The sequence below is a fragment of the Lycorma delicatula genome, chromosome 7 (genome assembly GCF_047948215.1).
Source record: "Lycorma delicatula isolate Av1 chromosome 7, ASM4794821v1, whole genome shotgun sequence".
Lineage (NCBI taxonomy): Eukaryota > Metazoa > Arthropoda > Insecta > Hemiptera > Fulgoridae > Lycorma > Lycorma delicatula.
The window spans coordinates 113,863,104-113,879,322 of record NC_134461.1 but is presented as its reverse complement, the minus strand read 5'-3'; the positions used below and the strand labels follow the sequence as shown (position 1 = coordinate 113,879,322).

Here is a 16,219-nt window from a genome sequence, read left to right as displayed (position 1 = left end):
TATATGTAACATTTTTCGCAGCGTCTTTATCTGGTAGCGTACAAGTTTGTCAATACTGGAATTGCACACCTTACCCCATAATTCAAGTCCAAACAGGCTTCAAAACTGATTAATAATAATTTACTTTCCACTGAAAGCCGAAATCTATGTTCTATCAGCCAGTACATGTTTTTAAACTTGAAATCTAACTGTTTCCGCTTACATTTGATATGTTTCGCCCAAGAAAGTCGTCAGTCAAAATGTAAAACGAAATATTTACAGTCCTGAGATCTCAGAAACAGAACATTGAAGATAGAAACAGGAGGACAGAGTTCCCTACGAAGGGTGAAAGTGACGGACGTGCTTTGATTTTGTTTCGTTTATTTTATCTTCCAACATGTAAAACAAGATTCAAGGAGAGCGGTATAATCTTGAATAAAACGTGATCCGGCGCGAATTTAATGTTCCTTTTTGCAAAACCAAAACCAAAAAAAAAAAATGTAATAATTCTAATCAAAAATAATTTTATTTACGATATTCTTGTAATTATTATTCATATATAAATTAATAATAATATTTTATTAGAAAATTTTATTAACTAGCTTTTTGATAAGTTACATAAAAAATTTGCTTCTCTAGTTTTTAGTAAACAAAATAAAAATCCAAGTTAGGGTAAATTTTATTGGGCTATTTTAATATTAGATGGAAGAAATTAATATAAAACAACAACAAAGGATGTAAAAAAGAAAGTTTCCGAGGATGTAATAAACCTTGTTTAAGCGCTGGATAAAATGCCTTCATGGCGTTACTGTAGGTGTACAAGTTATAAAACAAAGAAATCCGTTACACGCTGTATATGGTTTATTTCCTTCACACGGTCTATCTCTTTCATCATAAAATAAAATATTGTTCTAAATATAAATCGAATAGATCAATATTTTTACTACTCTGTATAATATATGTCCTATACATATAAAATCAGTAATATAAAATAAGCATCCCTACATTTTTCATTGGTATATCTTAAACAACTATATTGTTACGCGTCGATGATAACTTAACGTAGGTTGATTGGAGACAATTTTAATTTTCTATCTAGATACATACGCTGGGTTTATTAAGTTTATGCTAGTGAAAATAATAATAATAAATAAAAATTAAAGACTGTCCAATTTATAAAACTATCAGTGTATTTTTATTTCTCCAGAACAATATTTTAATCATTATACAGGAACCGAAAATTTAAATGGTCTGAAGAATGCGGGTTTCAAAACAGTCGGCTTCCATCTTAAAAATATTGGTTATAGCTGGTTACCCGTTCTTCGTACGGGGAAAAATATATTTCGCCCAGTTCTAAGCGTTACCCGATAAGTACGGGTAAGACACGAAATATGGGGAAGAAGTACGGGTGACCGTACTTTCTCTTTTTTTTTAATTAAAAAATTTTTTTAGTCAAGTAATCGGAAGGAGGTGTAGCCAGTCACACATACAGTAACGGTGGCAGTAGCTGTGGTGGTTGCACCACAGCATCGTATATCTTTGCACTTCTTAAAAAATCGAAATTCATTAAAAAAAATGGTTTTTAGATATTGATCTGAAGAGTATTTGCAAGTCAAAATCTACTGAATATATCTCGTTTATTACAGTCGAAAATGGGGAAAATTTGCAATCATAGTTCAAAATTTTTATACCGTTGTTTATCCCTTTCAAAGTCGAATTTCAGAAATTCGTTTTTAAATATTCACTTTAAAATTACAAACACCAAAAAAACAAGTTGATATTTTCATTTGTTACCGAGAAAATCAAAAGTAGCCAGATTTAAAAAAAAATACAAAAATCCATTTTATCTTTTCTATGTTTAGTACTGCCTATCTTTCTTAGCTTCATTTTTTTTTTTATCACTTGACGCGTTTCGAAACCACTCCATCTTCAAAACTTATTGTACTGGTATTTTTAAATATCTGTTAATCTTTATATAACGTTTAAATCAATGACCTTCCCTACATTTGACGTCATGTCTTATCTGGATTTTTTCATGTTATTAAAGGTTAAGCTTATCTTTTAAAAACAAACTGTTAACAAATAAACAAGAAAAAGGCCAGAAAAGACACGACGTAAAACATAAGGAGGGGCGTTGACTGAACGCTGTATAAAGATTAACAGATATTTAAAAATACCAGTATAATAAGTTTTGACGATGGAGTGGTTCCGAAACGCCTCAACTAGGGATAAAAAAATAAAGCTAAGAAAGGAAGGCAGTAGGAATAAACATAGTAACTATAGTGATCTTAGCAGGAAATATAATAGTAATTATTATCTTAACAACAACAATCTTCATTTATCTCTTTGAACTCGAAATTAAAAAACAAAATAAAAAATGCTTTTTGGATATTCATATGAAGATTAAACACATCACAATATAATTAATATTTACATTTGTTTTTCGAGAAATTAATAAAAAAATAAGTAAATTTCGTTGTTACTCCATTTTTGCCTTTCAAAATCGGAATTTCAAAAAATCGTTTTTTAGTATGTACTTAACCGTAACGAGAAGGTGTATATACAATTTTCATATTAATTTATCTTCAGTAGATTTTGTTGGGCATTGATTTTGAGTAACTCATGACATATTATATACATATATAAAATGTATTTATTATAATATTATATATATATATATATATATATATATATATATATATATATATATATATATAAAATAGTACAAAATGTAATATTTACTTTTCAATATAATTCCCGTTTATACTGATATACTTTTCCCAGCGTGTGACAAGTTTTTGTATTCCGCTCCTAAAAATTCTGGCGGTCTTTCTCGGATCCACAGCTTCGTTCACCTTGTCATCGGTGATGTAATGATTACCTTTGAGATCCCTTTTGAGATGAGGAAGAAGTGGAAGTCGCGCGGAGCCAAATCCGGCGAGTATTGGGGATGCGGAGTAGCTCAAACATCAGCTTGCAGAGAGCAATCAGAGAGTTTGCGCGGTATCCATCGTGCATAGATTTTACTGTAACCCAATTGCTCGATAATATGGCCTACTCGTTCTTTAATTATGCCTAACTGAATAGCGATACGTTGCTGGGTGATTCGCCGATCACTTTGAAGCAAATTCACCTCCTTTGGATGTTTCTCGTCAGTCACATAAACTGGTTGTCCACTGCGAGGTGCATCCTCAATTGTCTCTTTACCAGGTTTACATTTTCAAAATTTCAACGCCCACCTATTCACAGTATTCCTGTCAACAATTTTACTACCGTAAACCGCTTTTTCTGACTCCCGTGGCGCGAGTGGTAACGTCTCGACCTTTCATCCGGAGGTCCTAGGTTTGAATTCCTGTTAGGCATGGCGTTTTCACACGCTATAAATTATTTATCTCATCTACTGAAGCAATCAGTGGAGGTGGTTTCGGAGGTTAAAAAAAATAAATTAAAAAAAAACTTTTTAAACGATGAAAAATATTCATAGGATTCACATTTTCTTCTGTTAAAAATTCGATCACTGCGCGCTGTTTTGACATATTGGCCGTACTCTACTCCATTGTTAACTGCTACTGAAAACAAACCGGTAAACGGATTTCAACGCATTATCGCAGATTTTTAGAGGGGGATTTTAGCTCTCATGTACTGCCACGTTCAACTCGATGCTACCTTTTGTCTCCGTGTAGCACGCTAGTGTGCAAAATTTATCAGCCGAGCCTAGTATATAAATATAAGAATATGAAGCTAATAATAAATTTTAATTAATTGAAAATAATCCTAAAACCCAAACAATTCTACTATGATTTTATTATATCAATAATTGAAATATATATTCAAATTTACTTGAAAGAAATCTATTGGAAAATTTAATTTTTAGCTTCCATTAAACAGTTTTTTTTTTGTTTTAAGTATTTAGATTTAAGAAGAAATTTTAGTTAAAAAACTGAATTTCATCTTGCATACCATTTAATAATCTTTTATTTAATTTTTAATCTTAATTTTAATTTATCTTTTAAATCAGTACATTTTAATGAAAATAGTTTTTTATTTTCATTTTTAAATTTTATAATTGGAAAACAGTACAATATTTTTTTAAATTATTCAATAATTTATACATTGTTTTTACTATGTCTAATATAATTCATCTATTTACATAAATATTACATTTACAATTCGAAAATTATTTTATGTTGTTAGGTAATAATAATAATAATAAGAAATATTTCATTTACTTATTTACTCACGTTTGCAACTATACGCTGGCGCCCAATACAGTTCTCTTAATTTAAAAAAAAATAAACTTTTAGATAATGACAGACCGTACTCTTACCAGCGATCATTCAAATAAAATGCAGATACAATACTACTCTACAAAAAGATTGGATTTATCGCTAAGTAATTATATTGACTTATCTGATTGAATTAATAACTCAAATTCGGTACGGTTTAATACTGTATACGTTAGAAAAAGTTGATGTATTTGTACTGATACAAAAGCTTTCTTTAAAAAAGAACACAATTACGTATACCATAGATGCAGGGGGTTTTAACGAACTGCTCTTAGAATACAGATAAATCCCCCCGTATACTGTTTGTGTACTACTGCAGATAAAAAAACTAAAAAAAAAACAAAATATCAGGCTGTGAACAACTCGTTAACCACACGTATTGATCAGCAAGCCGGATCATTAGTAAGTTTTTTCTAAGTCATGCCTACTGCGACGTTTAACCCTCTCACACCAACCATAACAATCTCTTTTTAGTTCATAAACATTCTGAGTGTTCCATTAGTATTCTCAAATACAACTACTCATGAAAATGTTTAACAGAAATAACACACGAGATTTAAATAATCAGATTCTAACAAACCATTTGTAAGACTACCTTAACCTTACCTAAGGTTACCTCATCTAAATTGTTAGAGTCGACTGCGTATTGTAAATTTCGTAATTTAACTACGATTTATTGTTTCCACCAGTTAAAATATCAAAACTTTATAATTATTTCTATAAAGAAATATAAAGTAAACATCGATATATCCAAAATCAGATCAATGATAGATCCATATAAAAAAAACATTTAATTATTTAAATGATTAATGGCCATACAATTCTAATAACGTTACAAATAATTACTTAATTAAAAAATTAAAAAATGGCTAATTGAATAAAAGATACGATTATTTTGTTCATCTGATTTACTAGATTAGGATGGTATGTATTATTTTTACAAATATGGATAGTTATAAATTTTCTTATATTAATTGAAATTAGTGATGAATTGTAATTAATTTAGTGAGATTAGTTGTTGAACTTTAAGTTCACTTAGACTGTACCTTAGCTTCAGGCATTTATACTACCCAACATTATTAAACTACTGTAAAAGTGCACTACACTTTTAGGTTGATTTCATAAGAAAGCTACCAATTGTAATGGGTACCATGATTCGACTTCCGCAAAATTTCGACATATCATCGCGTTTAACATCTTCCAGACCCTAAAACCAACGTCAGCTCAAAAGTTTATACATATATTTCTTTCTTGCACTTTATTACACTTTCTTGTGGACACGATAACCGATATAATTTTGTTTTAATCACGTTCAAATTGTTCCTTATGAATAACTCGTTCCAAAATCTAGGTCGAATTCATTAACGCCCAAAATCGGACCATGGGAGTTAAAATGGGGGGTTTTTCGAAAAAAAAATATCGCTATAAGTTTCTTATTAAGTAAAATATCGAATTCGTTTAAATTTCCTACCTTTTTTTGGATAATGGCCTAAAAATTATGGATGTAAAGTTTTTTTTATATCATCAACCACTGCCTTAGGGGATGGAAAAAATGGTGCTTTGTAGAAAAAATATCATACTTCCCTTACGCAGTATCGAATCGGTTTAAAGTGTTCTTTAGTCCTCTACACATTACCTAAAACTTTTGTTTAAAACAATTTTTGATATGACTAATCCTTACGGCAAGGGATGATCAAAATGTTGCTGGAATTGTAAGATGGGGGATTGTATGCTAAACATGTGAAAAATTTTTCACATGCAACCATTATCGTGTTGAGTAAATTAGAAGTTTTTTTTTTTTTTACTTAAGGTAGAAATATTTTTTATCTCCTACTGGGAGATAACCGGATACTCCACCGGTGAAATCTACCTCCTCTGTCCGGTGTGCCGAATGAGATTTTTTGATATGTATCAGATATCTTTATATCATATTTTTTAAGCGTTAATATGGTTTGGTGATATAATTTATATCAGTTAAAATTATAACCTGAATAGCAATTTCGGTTTATATAACGATCATACTCGTATAATTATCGAAAAAATGGAGGTGTATTACAACTTACATGCGATACGTAAAATGACAAGGAGATAATTTTATTTCATTGGTAATTTAGCTATTTCCCAGATAAAATACATGTACACCCTCATCACTCGATGTTTTCCTCAGAACATTTTCCAGGCATTATGATGAATACTAAAAAAATTTTGAATTAATTAAATACATTTTTAAAAGTTAACATGTAATAGACTTATTAAAGTTATAACAATAGCTAAACTTAAATAATTCGGGAAAAGACTGTCTTTTCCCGATTACAATAATTATATATTTTCTTACACTTCCTGCATTTCTAAGAGCTGAACGCTAGATTTTAGTGGGAGGAACTTCTTCATAAGGACTGGTTGTAATCATAACAACAAGCCATCTCTACCAGCTGAGCTCTACAGCTCTACCTGTTTCCAATAACACAACCGGAAACAAATTATCAAATCATCGTGCACAGCAATCGTTACATGTAACGTCTGTCCATGTAATGCCTGTCCAGCAAGACACCTAAGAACTGTTTTCTCCCCGCTATTCTCATCACGTGACAGAGTTAGTAACCGAATGATATTTTGTGTGTACACTCCGACAACTTCGTATCTGGAAAGCCCAATTTTTAGTCCGTCCCACCATTCAAAAATACAGAAAAATACAGTAATGATAACAATACAACCAACCGCCGATAGAAATTTTAACTTATTATTACAATAAAATATTTTTTGTTGCGTACATTTGGATTGAGATAAAAGAAGTTCTGAATAACGACGCTCAAAACTATGAGATAAATTTAACATTAGACAAATAAAGTAGTAATTTATAAAATACTGCTTATGTTTGATAAATGAATAATACAGACACGATTTAATCATTTACATATTAATATTACTTTTATTAAAAAGACAATCAAATCACAGCAGAAATATTTTATCATTTATCAACTGAAAGAATATAGTTCTTTAACAGATTTAGATTCAAAATTGTATTGAAACCTAAAACTAAGTTATGAAATCACTTCAATTAATTTTTATTATTTAATTATTTTAGTAAATATAAATAAAAATGTTTTATTTTTTTATAAAAATAATTTTTTTTTGTTTTAAAAAATTGTTAAAACTATTATTAAAAGTTCCCTTAGGGATTAAATGAGCATTTTTCCTTAAAAACTTTTCAGATCTTATAGGAATAAATCCTGGGATTATTTTACACAACAGGAAATAATGAAACTAAGCTGTTAATAATGTCACCAAGCGGTTAAATATAAATTTGTATAAATGATTGTTATATCAACTGGAAATAAAAACATAATGTGTTTTAAATCTTTAATGTAACGTTTTCTTTTACCGTTTTTGGATAAATCAGTTTCGGTTAACTTACGTACTATTGAAAAAAATTAATAAATAGAATACAGTACACACGATGCAGGTCTTTTTCTTATTCAAATATAAAAGTCATTTTTGCGTTATTCAAAAATGTTTTACTAACAGACACATTAAATCAGAATGCTTGCTTTTAATTTAACTATTTTGCATTCAATTCTCATTAACGGTATGTAAGATTTTCTCAGTAAATCAATCACACATACATAAATTTTAAGTTAAGAATTACAAGTAGATTTTATAATAAAAGATAATATTTTAATATTATTTACGAATTTTCAAATTATTTACTAATTGTTTAAGTCAGCATTTTTAAGATTTATTTACTATGGTAAGTTTATGAACACAAAATAGCTGCGTTGATTGCCGGCTGCAGAAAATAGTATAAGTCAGGTTCATTGACGCTAGAGTTTATAAAATATTTAAGAACCTTACGTAGGTAACGTGGTGGTGAAAAGATTGCTTTAGGCCCGTTGAGTTTGTCTATTTTCTACAAGACCTTATGAACAAAGTATGACGTATGAAGATTCCTCTTTTTGAAACACTACTATTTTTTTTTTTTTATATCAATAAATTTAGTTTATTTATTTATTTTTTGGGGGAATTGAAATATTTTATGTAAAAACTTTTGTGTAGGGGACCTTAAAAAAAATTGCTAAAAATTTCTATTTTAATAAAAAATATTGTGCATAATAACTTCTATAACACTTAGATTTTTGAAAAGTCTGAATCGATTTTAATTAGTATACCAGTGATTTTTATGTGTGAAGAAGTGTTAAAATAGCGCAAAAGATTTTCTACTATCGTCCAAGAATCAAGAAATAAATAAGAAAAAGTGTTTTGGAGAATCTTTCTATTATCCTATCATTATAAATTAATTATGATGATGTTTATAATTTTTATAAAATTTATTAGAAAAGACAAACATTTTTTATAACTAAGATTTCCAAGTAAGAATGTTTTAAACTTGTACAATTAAATACTAGCATAACACAATTTTAAAATGATTAAAATGATATCAGACCGGTCAGAAAAGTAAAGTTACATTAATATTGAAAAAGTTAAACTAAAGTTAATAATATTTTTCAGTAGGGAGTCAAAGTCTAATGTTTATATTGGATGAAAATATGTCTGCATTATCAATTGGGACGAATATTTCAAGTTTCCACAATTTAGAAAAAGAAAAAATTTCTTATTTACCATTAGCCAAGAATATACATAACGATTTAAAAACTTAAAATGTAATAAAGCCTTGGATTAATTTTACCAATTGTAGTATTGATCTTTGAAGACAAAAATAGGTGTCATATTAAATATGATTAAAACGTAAATTACAAAATTCTAAAACATTGGTACTCATCATTTTAAAACTCGACGATCACTTTAATAAAAGTTTTTTATTTTGCTGGCTACAATATGATGAATTTTAATAGCTTCTTTAAGCTTAAAATCTGACTAAGCAGTTAAGGATTACCTAAATAAAAAGGCATGTAGAACAATTAAGCTTTGTTTCACATTCATTACTCAAGCACTGTTTATTTATTTTTACATAAAAATTTAATTTAGAAGGTTGTTTCTGAACGCAACATACCTCTGCAAAAAGAAAATCGTTAAAGAAACAAGCTCGTGTTTTTATTTTTATTTTACTTTATAAGTTTAAACGTAATCATCATCTATTTTTTTTGGTGTATCACACGGAAAAATGACTGGTGTAAATAAGAAAAAATCTTACATATTTAGGATTTACAAACCAGAACAAAAAAACTAAAAAAAAAAAACGATGGCATAAAATCAAATAAAAACTGAAATATATAATTTATAAAAAAAAATAAAAAATGTTATCCAAAAATTTATTTCCTGTTTTATTTAGCATACAATTTTGAACTTACATAAAAGTCTGTGATTTCTGAATTAAAAGAATCAGATAAAGATTTTTGTTGAAATGAAAATGTTTGTATTTAAAAAATGTATTTCAAAACTTTTATATTAGTAGCCATAATTTCATAATTTGAAGTTATTCGAGCCACAAATAGCCAACAAGTTATAGGATGAGTTTACTTTCTTAAACATTTTTGTATAATTCCTTTTAATTTGTTAAATAGTTATTCTAAGTCACATGACAATGTACCAAAGTGAATTGTAATGGATTACAGATGTTAGCAGTTTGACGGGATTTATTTATCTACAATATACATACATATATATATATTATATTATATATATATATATATATATATATATATATATATATTCGTTAAGCCGAAAGTTTGTTTATTTGTATATTTTCGCAACACCTAAGATCCAACTAACTTTTCAAATTTGCAGGATACATTCGTGTATCCCAGGGTAGATTTTAATCATAAACCAAGGCTCTATCTCCTTTGGGGATGAAGTCTTCAATTATAAATATTTATCAAAGAAAAAAAATACTAAAATTTAAATCAATTTCTGTTACCCATGGCAACAGGAATAAGTTGTGAAGTTTTCATCGTCAAAGACGTGTGTGCTTAAGATACCATAGTTACTATTTTGTCTTTTGTAATTTAGTTTTTTTTTTTATATTTCTATAAACTCTAGATAATTAATTGTTATTTATCGGTATAATTTTTACAACCATGAAGATAACAAACACTGCGAGGATTCTGACTTGACGGTAGTGGCAATCGAAGCGAACTATGGGCACCCTGAAGAGACGGGAATGGCGTGGAAAGCAAGCTCTGAGGTCCTGAGGCCCCAGGAGTACCGAAGCTTACCCTCGCCGACCTGAGCCACGGAGATCTAAAGGGTTCTGCCTCTGGGTACACGGTGAGCGAGGAAGCGAGCCCCGACCGGTTAATATTAATATATAATTATTTTTCTTGTAATTTCAGAACTTGTTATTATAGCGTATAAATTACCTAATATCTTCTAAATACCTTTTATAAAATAAAACAGAGACATTTAAATATTAAACAACACTTACAACAAAAAGAATAAATCACAGTGGTAAAAAGGGCCCAAAAGAAATGAAAATATCTGAAGTAATATTAAAGATATAACACTCAAAAAACCGAAAGAAGAAGAAACAAAAATAAAAAACATCTGGTTATAAGAGAGAAGGCAAAAGCAAAGCGAAAGAATGAAGAATTATTGGAAGATAGGGAAAGACAACGACTACAAGAAAAAGAAATGAACGTAAATTTTATTTCAAGTGATCTGCCACACTTCCCAAAAATGAAGAAAAAATTGAAAATTCTGATTTGTTTAATTCCTATTTAAAAATCTGTCAAATTTCGATGTTTTGCTTTTAATAAATTTCGAAATTTTTTACTTTGTTTTTAGTTTCTGTAGACTTTATTCAGACAATTTACACAAAAAATTACTCTAAAAGTTTTATTTGAAATGTTTCCATGTTTATAACTCATTTAAAAAAGGATTTACACGCCAAATATAAAACAGTATGTTTTTCGACCCATTATTTGATTTTTTACCACATATTTCTAAAAAAAACTACAATAAATATTCAGGGATATATTCTTTTCAGTTTTCTAGATCAGATTTCATGTAGTACTACTAATTTTACCCTTTTTTTGTGGTTACCCTTTAAACTTGGACAATCGGAGTATCTGAGAAGAAAAGATTAGAAGCTTTTGAAATGTGGTGCTATAGGAGAATGTTAAAAATCAGATGGGTGGATAAAGTGACAAATGAAGAGGTATTGCGGGAAATAGATGAAGAAAGAAGCATTTGGAAAAATATAGTTAAAAGAAGAGACAGACTTATAGGCCACATACTAAGGCATCCTGGAATAGTCGCTTTAATATTGGAAGGACAGGTAGAAGGGAAAAATTGTGTAGGCAGGCCACGTTTGGAGTATGTAAAACAAATTGTTGGGGATGTAGGATGTAGAGGGTATACTGAAATGAAACGACTAGCACTAGATAGGGAATCTTGGAGAGCTGCATCAAACCAGTCAAATGACTGAAGACAAAAAAAAAATGTGGGTCCTAAGAATTACACTTTACAAAGGATTAGAGTTTTGGTTTAATTTTACCAAAGGCGCTCAAAGATCAGAAGCCAGCCGACACTGGTTTTTTCCCCCTCTACTCCCCTGAGCCGGACCGACTTGGCGGTATTACGCCACCCAGGGGAGTGTCCGTTACTCTAATTAGCCCTCCCCACCTACCGGCAATATATCGGCATGGCAGGTCGGGCTAACCGGTGGCTCTTTTGAGGTTTCTTTCATTTTTTGTCCTTTATGGCATCACACCATACCTCAATGCCGTGGTGTGGCCCATGGATATTTTGATATTTTTTATTCCTACCAAACACAACCAAGGAGTCCTCGGCAAATCATTGAAACCAGCACACCTCAGCATGCTGGCTCCCACTGCTGAGGCTGTCCACCCCACCTAACAAACTAGTACCCCATAATTCTTTCATCTATGTTCTTTTGCTTTAAAACTGTTCTTATGTAATCAGCAAGCAACCTTTTTCCATTTTACCTCACTATCAAGCATATAGTCAACTGTTCCTTCGGCGTTTTCCCTCTAATACCTGCATGCTGCCTTAACTCCTGCCATTTGTGGCACCTCAAAATGGTATGCTCAACATCATCTTGTTCTACACAGTACATACACATAGGCTGATCTCTTTTGGCAGTTTTATGAAGATATGCATTGAAACAACCATGCACTGTTAAAAATTGTGTAACATAATAATCCATTTCATCGTGACGCCTACTTGTCCATATTAATATGTCAGGTATTAATAATCTAGTCCAATTAGCTACCCCGGCATCCAGCTATCTTTGCTGCCATAAGTTATATATTTCTTCATTTACTTCATTATCTTCTGCCTAAGTATTTCTCAACTCTGTATTTAGCGATAAGATCTATAGGGAAAACTCCAGAAAGGACACAGAGGGCCTCATAAGAGACCGTTCTTTGCGCAGTGGCGATATTGTAACCAGTGAAGTTCATATGAGGTGCGATTATTGCTAGTTGAAAGCCGACACTGGTTAACCAAGCGTTTCCAAAGCTATATTTATTATTATCTTTCTTTTTTGTTTTGATAAAAATATGTCCTGAAAGTATGTAACATTTTTTATGAATTACTTGTGTATATATATATATATATATATATATATATATATATATATATATATATAATTAAACAAAATTGTAGAAATTGATATATAATTTAAATTTGATATTGACAATTTTAGATAATGTCAAAGAAATTTTAACCTCATAAACACATCTGTTTAAAAAGATATCTAGTTAGTTATTAAAAAAAAAGAAAAAAGTTAAATATCATGTTATAACAAGGACAAATATGACAAAAGTTTAAGGTATAAAGAAAGAATATAAATTGATGTGACAGGGAAATTATCGTTCCGTTATATAATTATACAAAACCTGTACTATAACGTGTTCTTTCTCTTTTTCCTTTTTTATTATTTTTTTTTATTTAATGATTTCTTGACAAGATAGAAACAGAAACTATATATATACACGCAATCGGTGTAGGTCTAGAAAGATCAATCGAAGTTCGTTTTTTTTTAAAACGTAATACATTGTACTATATTTTATAGAATAGTTTAGACAGTCAATGAAATAATGAGTTACTACGATAGTTTTAATAACATGCGAATTGCGTTAACATTAATTTTAAGTTATTTGTTACAACTTTTTAATTTATGACCTGGTTTAATTATCGCTGTCTATGTTTATTCAGAGTTTATTATATCAAAAGTATTAATTGGGTTAACTAATCTCATTAATGTACATTATATTTCAAATTTTAGTAGTTCTTAACTGTTTTTAGATGCCAGTGGAATATTAATTTATTTCTGAGATATAAATAATGTAGTAATTTACTGTTAATTTTATTCTTTTTCCCAGATACAGTTTAAATATTTCTAAAGAAATTATTTACCTTTCAAATAATTTTATAAAAAAAAGTTCTTCTTACAATCTCAATTATTTCATTTGTATGTGTGTTCGTATTTAATTTGGTTTGAATAAAATAGATTGTATGTCGCCTTGCTGATATATACCGTTGGCAGGCAATTATTTGATAATGATAAGGATAAACAAGAGCGTTTTAGGCCAGCATAATCAGGAAAAGACTACAAGATAAAAGATAAAGAAAACTTTTAGGTAAAGCTTAATATGTAATATTCTTGATAAAGAAATGTTTTAGGGGAAAGTTTAATGTATAACATTTAATTTTAATAAAAAAACGTTAAAATGACTGATAGAAACTAATATTAACTACAAGATAACAACAGAACAGTCTAAAGTTCATAAAATTCATTTTCTGCAAGTATTATTACTTTTACTGTTTACAATAGAACTACCCTACACTTTATGAATGAGTAGAATATTGTCACTTCCAATACCGTTTACTAATAACTCACCGAACAACTTCCTCCATTCAAGTACTATCCACATTGGAATACTCATGACGTATTCTTCACGTTGTTATCACACGCTTACTGATATCGCTGTCACCGCAAACGCATTAAACTCGAGCTTGCAAAACTTCTCACTGTTATCACTTATTATCACAACTGCGCAAAACACAGCCTCAGAGAAGACTCTCTCTGGTGGTCACTGGCTTAATTTTATATCCCCTGGCCTGCAGAACCAGTACTCGACTCATCACTTATATTGTAGAGACGTAATAATTTTTATCGTTAACTACTCCTCTTACATTTTTATACAAACTCTTGTTTCGGTCCGGTAACCTTTCTGGTGAAACAAAAGTTTTTAGAAGTGCCATTGCCTGTATTACAAAGAACAGAATGTTAAATCGACTTATTACTACAAGAAAAGTATCCCTTTTAGTTTCTTCTGGATTCTTCTTTTTATTATTTTCTTTCTTTCTTCTTGATTGGAAGAAATCCGTTACCCTAGTCCGTTATAATAGTCCTGTTATATTATGTTGGTCTATTTTTTCTTGGATATCTCCATATCAGATGGACCGTTTCGGATGAAATATGGCAAAGTGATTTCTGTATATGAGGTATTGAAGATTTTTAAGTTTGGTCTTATCAGTCTAAGAGGCAGGAGATACGGTGCAAAAAATCACTTTTTTTGCCATCTTTGTTTTGAAAGTAATTCTTGCACTAATTAGGTGATTCCATTACATTAGTATGTTCTTTCGTTATGTTTTAGAGCAATTTAATTCTGGGGTAGGGGATAAAAAGCCTACGTTTTCTTATTTTTTTCGTGAGATATTTTTGACTTTAATTTTTCAGACTGGATAACCAAATTTTATTAAATTTTCTACAATGGTTTCTAAATATGGGTCATTGATGTTATTTTGATAAAATTGGATAAATTAATGGGGAAGGTAAACATGGATTCTGCACCTTAAAATTTAATCAAAGAGTAGAATCGGTTTTTATACAGATGAATATTTCTTAGGAAGCTTATACATTTTTATCTAAAGTTTCAATATATAAGGAACTTTAGCTCCATATATACTGGAGCATTTTTTTCCTGTCAACATTTGTTTCAAATAAATAGTATCATTTACTTGGCTCATAAAGATTTTAAAGCTAAGAGATTATTAATAATTTTCTTCTTGAGTAGTAGTTAACAGATTTCTAATATCTCGGTAGCCAGAGAAGCATGACTATCTTGGCGCATTATTTATATTTTACATAAAAATTTAATTTTGTATGAATAATACCTTTATGTATTTGTAAAACGTTTTTTTAGACTGCGCTATAACTTGCGGAAATTTTGTCAGAATATTCTTAAAAGATTATATGTGTGGAACACGAAATTCACAATATGCAAGCTTATCACTGAGTGTATTATCATATAATAAATTACGAAAATTATTTCTGATGAGTATTTCAGGTATTTTATGAAAAGTTTTTAATTTTTGCTAGTATTTGAAAGATCCATTTAATATTAAAAATGTATATAAGTAAATATATTTTAATATTCCATACTTTCTTTCCTTAATTATAAAAGTTTTAAATCTTGTGTGTAATAAATTCAAATTATATGATGAAATATGTTTGCGTAATAAAATATCATTGAATATTTTTTATTGTAAAACTTTATTCGTTGTAGGTTTGCATCATATTTTATTTTTTGTTTCGCATCTTTTATGTAGTTCATAAAAGCGTTACTTTGGTGTAAATGAACATATTTGTGGAACAAACACGCAGCGTGCCCTTAAATTATATGCATAATGTAAACATTACAACCATATACGCCTAAGTGAAGCTTCGTGGTTTTCAACAACTTCTAGACGTAAGAGTAATATTGCAGTACTTTTCATGAACTCAAAAATCATTTTTTATATATTTTCCCTTTCAGTGTTATTCATACATTAATTTGATTATTTTCTTATAAGTTAAACGTATTTGAACGCGTATTTTAAGCAAGTATTATTTATTTTCATATTAAGTTTAATTTTTGGTTTGTAACTTAATACAATTTCTATATTTATACGGTAGTTAACACTAAATCAAAAATTTAACTGAAATACATCATAATCATTATCATTTACTTCTTGTTGTGCCCTCAGGC

At 29.4% G+C, this 16,219-nt stretch overlaps 1 protein-coding gene and 1 non-coding gene across 5 annotated transcripts in view; both read left to right on the top strand.

Annotated features, from left to right (window-relative positions):
* Positions 1-16,219, top strand: part of shakB (Innexin family member shaking B) — a 421,195-nt gene that overhangs the window by 313,445 nt on the left and 91,531 nt on the right. The window lies entirely within an intron of this gene.
* LOC142328499 (U4 spliceosomal RNA) lies at positions 12,604-12,741 on the top strand. Its single transcript, XR_012757292.1, has one exon. It is a non-coding gene; the product is annotated as a U4 spliceosomal RNA (small nuclear RNA).